This window comes from Amphiura filiformis, chromosome 7, assembly GCF_039555335.1.
Source record: "Amphiura filiformis chromosome 7, Afil_fr2py, whole genome shotgun sequence".
Lineage (NCBI taxonomy): Eukaryota > Metazoa > Echinodermata > Ophiuroidea > Amphilepidida > Amphiuridae > Amphiura > Amphiura filiformis.
In genome coordinates, this window is record NC_092634.1 from 59,020,430 (window position 1) to 59,029,688 (window position 9,259).

The following is a 9,259-nucleotide window of genomic DNA, read 5'->3' on the forward strand; positions in this document are numbered from 1 at the left end:
ACACATAAAATCTGAAATACTGTTTTATTGGTTCGTTATACGACAGGTATGGTGAATCATTATAGTTATAACAGGTACTGCTTGCCACAGAGAATTACAACTGTCAAATTTCATTCATTTCAAGACGTCTAGAAGAACCAAACAGGTTATCGCGCGAACAAAAATTATATGTGAATGACACCTTAACAAAACATGCTATCTTTGTTCGATAAACGCCAATAATTTCTCTTGAGCAAAAGTATATAGTAGGTTTTATTTGGATTGTAGTAGCAGCTTACGGTTGGCGCAGGGGATTAAACATAGGAGCGTAGATTTAATTAGTTTTAATGTTGATTGGAGAAATTTCAATTGTAAAAAAATCCCATGGTCATTCTGATATGAGAGTTGTCAAATTGTATCGGATATTGAGCGTTGTTTTTTGTTATTAAGATGAAGACTTTATTATTAGCAATTATTAGCATTAATACTGGATTCTTCTATACAGAGTAATGTCTGTCCTTTGAAGTTCATTGAAAGCGGAATCTAAATCCACATGGACAATCAGGCAGGTTAAATCTATTCGGTTCAATTCAATTACAACGAAACAAATCACAAAACGCACTACTTAATATGATGGTTGAACGGGACAAGAATACAAGTAATATCGCATACAAATGGGTAATACCGTGAAAGGTGTTCTTTGAAATGAGTGAGAAAGTTTTAAATCAATAATCATTGAACAATTTATATAAGACGCATGAAATAAACCGTTGTGTCCAACTAAAAAGACACAGTCCACCTGATTGGTCATGTTTTAATCGCTCATGGAGCGCTACTGAAAAATAATCAAGGAAATGATTATTAGCCATAACTTCTCCGGTTCTTCTAGTTCTAGCTGAATACTTCTCAACACCTTATTAGGGCCAAGCGAGAAGGATTCTGGTACCTAGAGACGATGAGTGCAGATATCAGTGGAACAGAATAACTACACTATGATGCAATTTTATCAGTTTCGCCGTCGAGCAATGATTAAATGAGGAAAGAGGAAAAGTGATCCCGCCCGGGAATTGAACCCAGGACCTCTGGTTTACGAGACCAGCGCCTTAACCACTTGGCCACGGGAGCTTCATGATTAGGCAGACTGGGAATTCAACCTATAAATAGGGATGACCATCATAATTTCATGTTGCCCCTTTTGCTACAAAAGATTGTTTTCTGGAAAGAACTCATCAACAGAAGCATTTTGGTGGTTAAATGGTCAAAATCGGTCAAAAACTTTTCGAATTATGAATTTTCAAAGTTTCCCATTCTGACCGGTCATTGGAACGAAATAAATTGACAAAGTCTAAATATAGCAATGTGAGCAAAATTGGTATAAGCATATATTTACCTTTTATATTTCTTTATTTTAATATATATGCAAACATGAAACAAGCATATTGTGAAAGTATCAAAGGGTTTCTTATGAAATGGCACTTTACTAGTCAATAGCATTAAGTATTTCTTCAAACCGAGGCACTGAAATCATGCTTTTAGAAAACATTTGCCAAAAATCATCCATAATGGCCAAAGTGGCACAAAATCAAAAGTCCAGGTGAACTTTTTTTCCACAACAATATAACACTACACATAAGAAAAATACTAATTAACTACAAGGGATTTTCAACATAGGAATCCAAACAATCAAGTACCAACATGCACAGCTTTATCCTGATATCACTTCTGGGGTTTTAACAAAATGTTTAACCTCTATTGTGATTGGCAGCAGCATAAGGTATCTCTTTGATAGCTGATAATGCCCAGCCATTCAGCAAGTGGCTAATAACAGACCTTGATAGGCTTGAATGAATACTGTCATGTGCTACAAAACCATCACATCCAGGGCCTGGTCACTCCATATGCTACAGAGAGCACAGTACTTTAACAATGGAGTGAAAGACTCATTATTGATTAGGCGCGTATTTTAAAAGTACAGCTCCTGTGCGTGTATAGCAGCAAGTCAGTGCAGATGGTATAAATTTAAGAAAATGTTTAGGGTTGAGATCAGGTGAATAATACAACAAATGAGCATGAAACTTCACATTTATGTTCAGAAAGGTGTCTATTTAACATGATTCGAAAGGTGTTTGGAAATTCCAAAGGGAAGCTGGTGATTTAATTTTTAACTCGAGATATACTTGTCCGGTTTTTTTCCTTTTTACAGAGGGTATGATAGAGGTAATAACAACAACTCTGCCAAATTACAGCTCAGTAGGTCAAGGTGTTCACCTGATCTTTTCATCTGAATATTTTGTGCCATTCTGAGCAGTGCTGCACTGGGCCACTGGCAATTAAGCGCACTGTGGCGATTGACCAATTTTGACTCACACTTACAGAAAAACCAAATAAGTTATGATGCTGTAATTTGCAGGATAGTTACAAAACATAATTGGCATTAACATCTCCAATTTTTACAGAAAAATTATGAAAAATAAAAGAATGAGCTCAATTTAGAAATGTCTGTGCAAGCAGTGCACAGTTGAGCTCCCTGCATGTCTATGGGAGTGTTCTAATCAAGTTGATGGTTCATTGGTCATCCCTACTATAAACGGTCACTTAGCCCTACTTCCTCCGTGCAAGTCATCCCGGTGTGGCTCGGGCTTTGACAAGCGTAAATAATGCCGTCCTCACTGTAGAGGGACATAACATGAAAAACAGCGGCTTTTTTTCGACGGGAATAAGCAAACTATGATGCAATTTTATCAGTTTCGCCGTCGAGCAATGATTAAATGAGGAAAGAGGAAAAGTGATCCCGCCCGGGAATTGAACCCAGGACCTCTGGTTTACGAGACCAGCGCCTTAACCACTTAACTAATTGAAAAGAGGTCAAAAAATGATTAAATGAGGAAAGAGCCCCCTTACTCTTTCCTCATTTAATCATTGCTCGACGGCGAAACTGATAAAATTGCATCATAGTTTGCTTATTCCCGTCGAAAAAAGCCGCTGTTTTTCATGTTATGTCCCTCTACAGTAAGGACGGCATTATTTACGCTTGTCAAAGCCCGAGCCACATCGGGATGACTTGCACGGAGGAAGTAGGGCTAAGTGACCGCTTATAGGTTGAATTCCCAGTCTGCCTAATCATGAAGCTCCCGTGGCCAAGTGGTTAAGGCGCTGGTCTCGTAAACCAGAGGTCCTGGGTTCAATTCCCGGGCGGGATCACTTTTCCTCTTTCCTCATTTAATCATTGCTCGACGGCGAAACTGATAAAATTGCATCATAGTTTGCTTATTCCCGTCGAAAAAAGCCGCTGTTTTTCAGAATAACTACAGCTGCACATATTTCTGATCTCCTACCACGCAATGAGCGTTAAGTCGCAAGTTGGTAGATTCGATGCAATCTGGCTGCTGAGTTGATGTACTTAGTTTCCCTTGCACCTGTACAAGCCAGTAACATGTCCTTCGTGAATGGTCCATTGTGACCCCTTTCAACATGTTCAAGAAAACATACAGACTTTACGCTCATTCGTGGTATATACAAGTAGCAGGTCGCATTTTGTTTCGATTTGTAAGACAAAAAAGTTGGTTGACTCATTGATATGATACATAGAGAAAGTATTATGGAAAATCACAGGTCATGAATATGAGTCAAAGTCCCGGTCATTCAAACACAGTTCAAAAAATCCCGGGAAAAAATCGTGATAAAATCGAACCACAGATATTGATTGAGCCATGCCCCTTTAAAGAAGAAGAAGATAATACCAGCTTGACTCGAAGCATTACGATCTGTCATTTGATGGAGCGTTGTATATTGGATTCATTCGTTGACTGACTGACGAGCCTGAGTAATATACATGATGCTTGATTTGGTGTAGTGGAATGATTACGCTTCAGAACATGATAAAATAAAATGACCCTGTTGCTTCAAGACGTTAGTGAAGAACTGTCTACTCGCTTAGCTTGTGCTTCAAATTTGTTTTATATCCCTCAGTTTTAATGCAATTAAAAAAAGAATCTTCCATATTTACTGCCCCTTACAGTCAGTTAAGCTAGGAATTGTTGTGTTGTATGCGTTGCCTGAATACATAACTATTGTTACGAGTCGTTAATGAATCAATGCCAAAAACACCTTTTTCCCAAATTCACTTCAGAATGCACAACAAAACACACTGTTTGATTGAGTTAACAATATGTGAGTCTTTTAATCAAAAGTGAAATATGATTTGTAATGATCTGATACATAAACACATGCAATCAAATGAAAGTTTGATAATGTTGCGTAGCCAACAGCCTTCTTCTTGTTGATTTGAGAAAGACAGAATTGTATTTTGCCACAAACAAATATAAAAGTGTTTGTTCCCAGCTGATTCACGCAGTTGTAATCTTATGCAACAGAAACAAAAACAGCTGGGATTACGCACAGTTTCATTATACAGTCGCCGTATTCAAAGGGACTCGATATTCCTCGGCTATTAGCCTGCTATTCATATAATCCTTTTACATTTCCTCTTGTATTTCACTACAGTTCTAAGAACTCAAACTAAATAGACGGATTTTTGGATGACAAATAAACATAAAAACAGTCGCAGTATTTAATATTCCTCGGCTAATAATCCGCTTACATTTCCTCTACATTTCACAACAATTCCAAGAACTCAAACTCAGAAATAGACAGATTAACTGAATTACAAACAAACATTAGAACGTTAAATTTAGAACGAAATTAGTTTCTTATAAACGTTATAAACAAAACAAGGCCAACTTTTCTAAAATAGAATACTGTAATAAATGAACGACATGAAAGTCGTGTGGCCATTGATGCCTTATGTTAGATTTTTAATAATTTGCAAGGGAATCTAAACAAGTTGATATATGCTTATTTCATGAGGCAATGGGTTTTGAGTCTTCGTCAGGTGATTCAACTTGCTCCTATTCGATGTCGAAGTGACGCAATAAATCGGATTAACTACCATAACAAAAGATGAATACAATTTTGACTATATCGCCCTGCACTACAAGCAGGTTGCACTTATTACCTGTGTACATGTATGTCTGCAATCATAGATTGAATACAATACCGCTCTTTTCAAAGATACTTATCTTACAGGTGCGAGTGAACAGAATGATATATATAGTTCAATACATAGGTACCACGTGAACGTTGTAGTGCAGGGCGATATAGTCAAAAAATCAGCACAAAGAATAAAACAGAAGGTTTTCATAAACAAGGAAATCTTTCGCTGCCCAATCCATATTAATTACAAATGTTGCAACAGATTATCAATAAAAGAGACAATAGGTATACACCAAGGTTATTGAGATAACGAAATGAAGATTAAAATCTTTGATAGAATAACCTCGTATCCTTGCCGATAATCGTATTCCCGGAGGCTGCTGTCAATCTACTACGGGTTTGACACCATATTACAAAGACAAAACCCGCGGCAAACCGGTATGATTGTCTATGGTCTTCGTCAACTTGTAATACGCTTGCCTGCGATTTGTTCCGCGATTTTGTCTCGTCATCTCAGAGTTAATTTAGCATGCCACACAAAACCGAACATTATACAATTCAATATTCTTAAGTTAATACTTATGAGCTGAATTCTAAACAATCAAAGGACGTAGACAAAAAACAAATTAATCAAAGTTCTCATCACACAGCATTAAATAAAGGAAAAAACCAAATGAGGAACCGTAAGTAATCTCAATTGGAAGAGCTAAGAAAATGTGAGTGGTTGCGTCATTTTTTATTTATCCTTGGTGAAACATTCAATGCAGACACTGCTCTCCCATTAGGCTGCGATCACATAGAAGTATACGGTATACAGTATTCGCTATTCGCTAAATACGAAATACGTTCATTCGATCAGGCTGAGTTCACATAGGAGTATACTATGTGAACTAAGCCTGATCGAATGAGCGTATTTCGTACAGCGATTAGCGAATACCGTAGTGAGGAACACCCCACCTTCGCTTCCTTTATCATATGGGTGTCTATAGAGAAGAGTAGTATTCCGTTAAAAAATGTCAGTATGATAACAGTCAATGTCTGTGCTGACAAAACTAAGTTGGACGTGGACAACTAGAATACCGTATACCGTATACTTCTATGTGATCGCAGCCTTACGCCAATGGTAGGGTGTACAAGCAATATAAAGCAGTATGAAAGTTGTAAATGTTGTCCAGCGATGTTTAAATATAACCAAAATAAATGCAGACGTTTCACACGATAGTACCTTACCAATAGTACTTTATAGTACAGGTAGCCAGGCGTTACACTGATCAGAACTGGCTAAGAGATCTTTGTAATTTACTGCATCAGCCCCACAATTCAAATGAGGTAATGGAGAGAGCGGATATTATTTTTTGTTATTTGCCTCCACTGGGAATTGAACAGGGGACATCTTACACCATAGTCATAGACCGTAACAACTGGGCCACGCTGCACTACTAACAGAGAAAGAAGAGAGAACGAGGAGGACAACAGAGAGGAGGAAAAGGCAAAGTGCTTATACCTATTAGTAGGTTATCTTAGATGTGCAGATCTGTCACAAGTGTCTAATAATAAAAGAACACCTTTTTATTTCAATCTAAGATCAAGTATCAGGCCTTGCCGTTTGAGGCGAGCGATCGCTCTCGCTCGCCACCGCTCGCCCAAACTCGATTTCTAGTGAGCGATTTTCCACTCGCCATAGACACTAAATATCACTCGCTGCAAATCTCTGAATCGAATCAGCCATTTCAGCATTAAATCGAGTCTGTACCCTCTCTAAGCGGAAAGAGTCACAAATTTGAGCGCGCTCCGCGCGCATTTCAACATAAATACCGTATTAAGACCGAAGCTCTATTTTATTATTATACCCAAGTGGTATTTGTGAAAATTCGACCACTCGCCTAGCTTCGTGCTAGCGAGTGATTAACCACTCGCCTTTAAAATCTAAACGGCAAGGCCTGAAGTATCAATTTTATTTTTAGAACTATACAGTCGAATTACCTTTATTAACTTACTTGCATCGCTCAAAATTAGTGTGATATATTAATGACATATTCTCACATGTAAAGTGGCTCTAACATTAATTGAAGCATTTGAACATGAGAATTGAATTATCTCTGAATCGGATCGTTCAATTACCATATGCCACTATTCAAAATATGCTGACGTCTTATAAATGAAACAAACAACATAATAATCGTATTCATTAACATGTTAACTACAGTGCTTCAAATATCAGCAACTTAGTTTTACTTACAAAACCTACCCATAAGTACCATTGAAATGTTTTATGTATAGCGCGTGATGACCTCAGCCCTACTTATGATATACGGCATAGATATAACTAAATAATATTAGTATTATTACCTGTTATCGCGTCTTGCAATCGCGTATCAAAGTTAACATGTGTTAGCAAGCTAGGAGTAACATCTTATGGTCTAGATTTTGAATATGCACCTATCGGCAAAGATCTTAATATCATCAGTGTCTTAGTATAATGCGGTCCATATACGTTCAATTTTATTGGGCAATACCAAGTACCATATCGTTATGAATTCGACAGAGTGACGAATCGAGAATTTTGAGCAAATTGAGTTTTTGTATGCTTATGATTATGTTTCAGGTTATCTTTTATTTCCACCAAAAATTAATGGTAAATCTTACTCACCGACATTTTAATTTGGACGAATCGCGCCTAAGTGCGATAAATGAATTCGGCAGAGAGACGAATCGTATACTTAGCTGTACAAATCATGTTGATCTATAGTATTGTATAGCGGGAAACCCCGAATTTTCTATATCACATGTCATATAGTAATATATTTGATACCAACGTATAGCTGAAGGTATCTTGTATCCAGTGATACCAAAATAAGTACACACATTCCCCACATGATATTGCTGTGGTTTAATAATGTCAGTGCGCGCCCGTGAAATTGGAAAATCCCGGAAAATCATACGCAAAATATAGGCTAATATTGTTATTTTTGCTTTAAAATCCTCGAGTTTTTGCTCAATATTACAGGAATGACTATTTATACCTTATATAGCAAGTTAAGTCTACATAGCCTTAGGACTTCTACACAAAAGCCCGAAATCAAGAATGCGTGCTATGGTTTACACGTAGTTGAATGCGTATTCGACCTCTCTCTGCGCAGTGGTAGAGACATTTTGGATACAGCATAAAGCAGAATAGCTGTTAAAACGCGTTTTGAGGGATATATCGATTATTTCAGAACATGCAAGTATTGCCAATAATTCGTGTACATTCACTTCTATAATATACATTTCAAATGAGTGCTCACGAATGTTCTAAATTTTTAGAAGGACCAATGGAATGGTACCAAAATTTTCAAACGCCGTTTACTCGGAACAGCAATTTTGCGTATTCGGTACTCTGCCGTGTTCATAACGATATATACAAAATCTAACAGTGTGCACTGTACACATGATCAATGATAGTCACACTAGTAGATTTTGTATCTATAGTACATGTATTTGATATTGCCCAATAAAATTGAACGTGTATGGGCCACTTAAGTTTTCTTGGTTTTAGGCGCTATATAAATTTCATAGATTGATTGATGCCGGCAAGTAGGGGTGCGTGATCGCGCGCGGGCGCACATATGTATAACAATGGCAAAGGAATAAAACAGTTATGGCACAACAATATAATACCAGGATTTTTTTAAGTACATGAACACGAGGTTTGCCGTACTTGTCTTTTTAAAAATATTTTTTTTGATTACAATTCAAATGTACCATTACTTCCGTCTATCAAACGGTAGGGGTAATAATATACAGGATATCATATGACATGGATCCATAGGTAGATTGACCTTTCTTTTAGTACGGAATACCTTCCTGGCCTATTGGAGAGAGATGTCTGTAACAGATAAATGCGACTGAGAGAGAGCGGTCATTCTGATGTCATTACCACTTGACCATTCTTGTTTTCTATTTTCAGCTTTGATCAAATAGGAAAACATCCGTCCTCACCCCCGCATACTAACACAAAACGTAGCAAACATACAATGAAGGCCTTTCCTGTTTTAACAGGAAATAAAGATATGATGAGTGAACGAGCGTGAGAGACTGAGGGAGAGAAAGAGAGAGTTGGCCGCTTCTAACTCGTCGTAATCTTGGCGAATCCATTTTTAAAATGTCTTGGTACTTAGGAGCGACTGACACAACACAGCACGTGGGAATTTACGTGCAGAGAGACAACACACCTACACATGGAACTAAACTTCATGTCATGGGCCTTTAGACTGTAATACAGCATCAAGTATATCAGAGGATGAGA

General features: G+C 37.5%; 2 non-coding genes across 2 annotated transcripts; one reads left to right on the forward strand and one right to left on the reverse strand.

The window, feature by feature from the left end:
- Positions 1–1,030: 1,030 nt before the first annotated feature.
- On the reverse strand, positions 1,031–1,104 carry Trnat-cgu (transfer RNA threonine (anticodon CGU)). The gene has a single exon. It is a non-coding gene; the product is annotated as a tRNA-Thr (tRNA).
- Positions 1,105–3,106: 2,002 nt separating this feature from the next.
- Trnat-cgu (transfer RNA threonine (anticodon CGU)) lies at positions 3,107–3,180 on the forward strand. Its single transcript has one exon. It is a non-coding gene; the product is annotated as a tRNA-Thr (tRNA).
- The last annotated feature ends 6,079 nt before the right edge of the window (positions 3,181–9,259 follow it).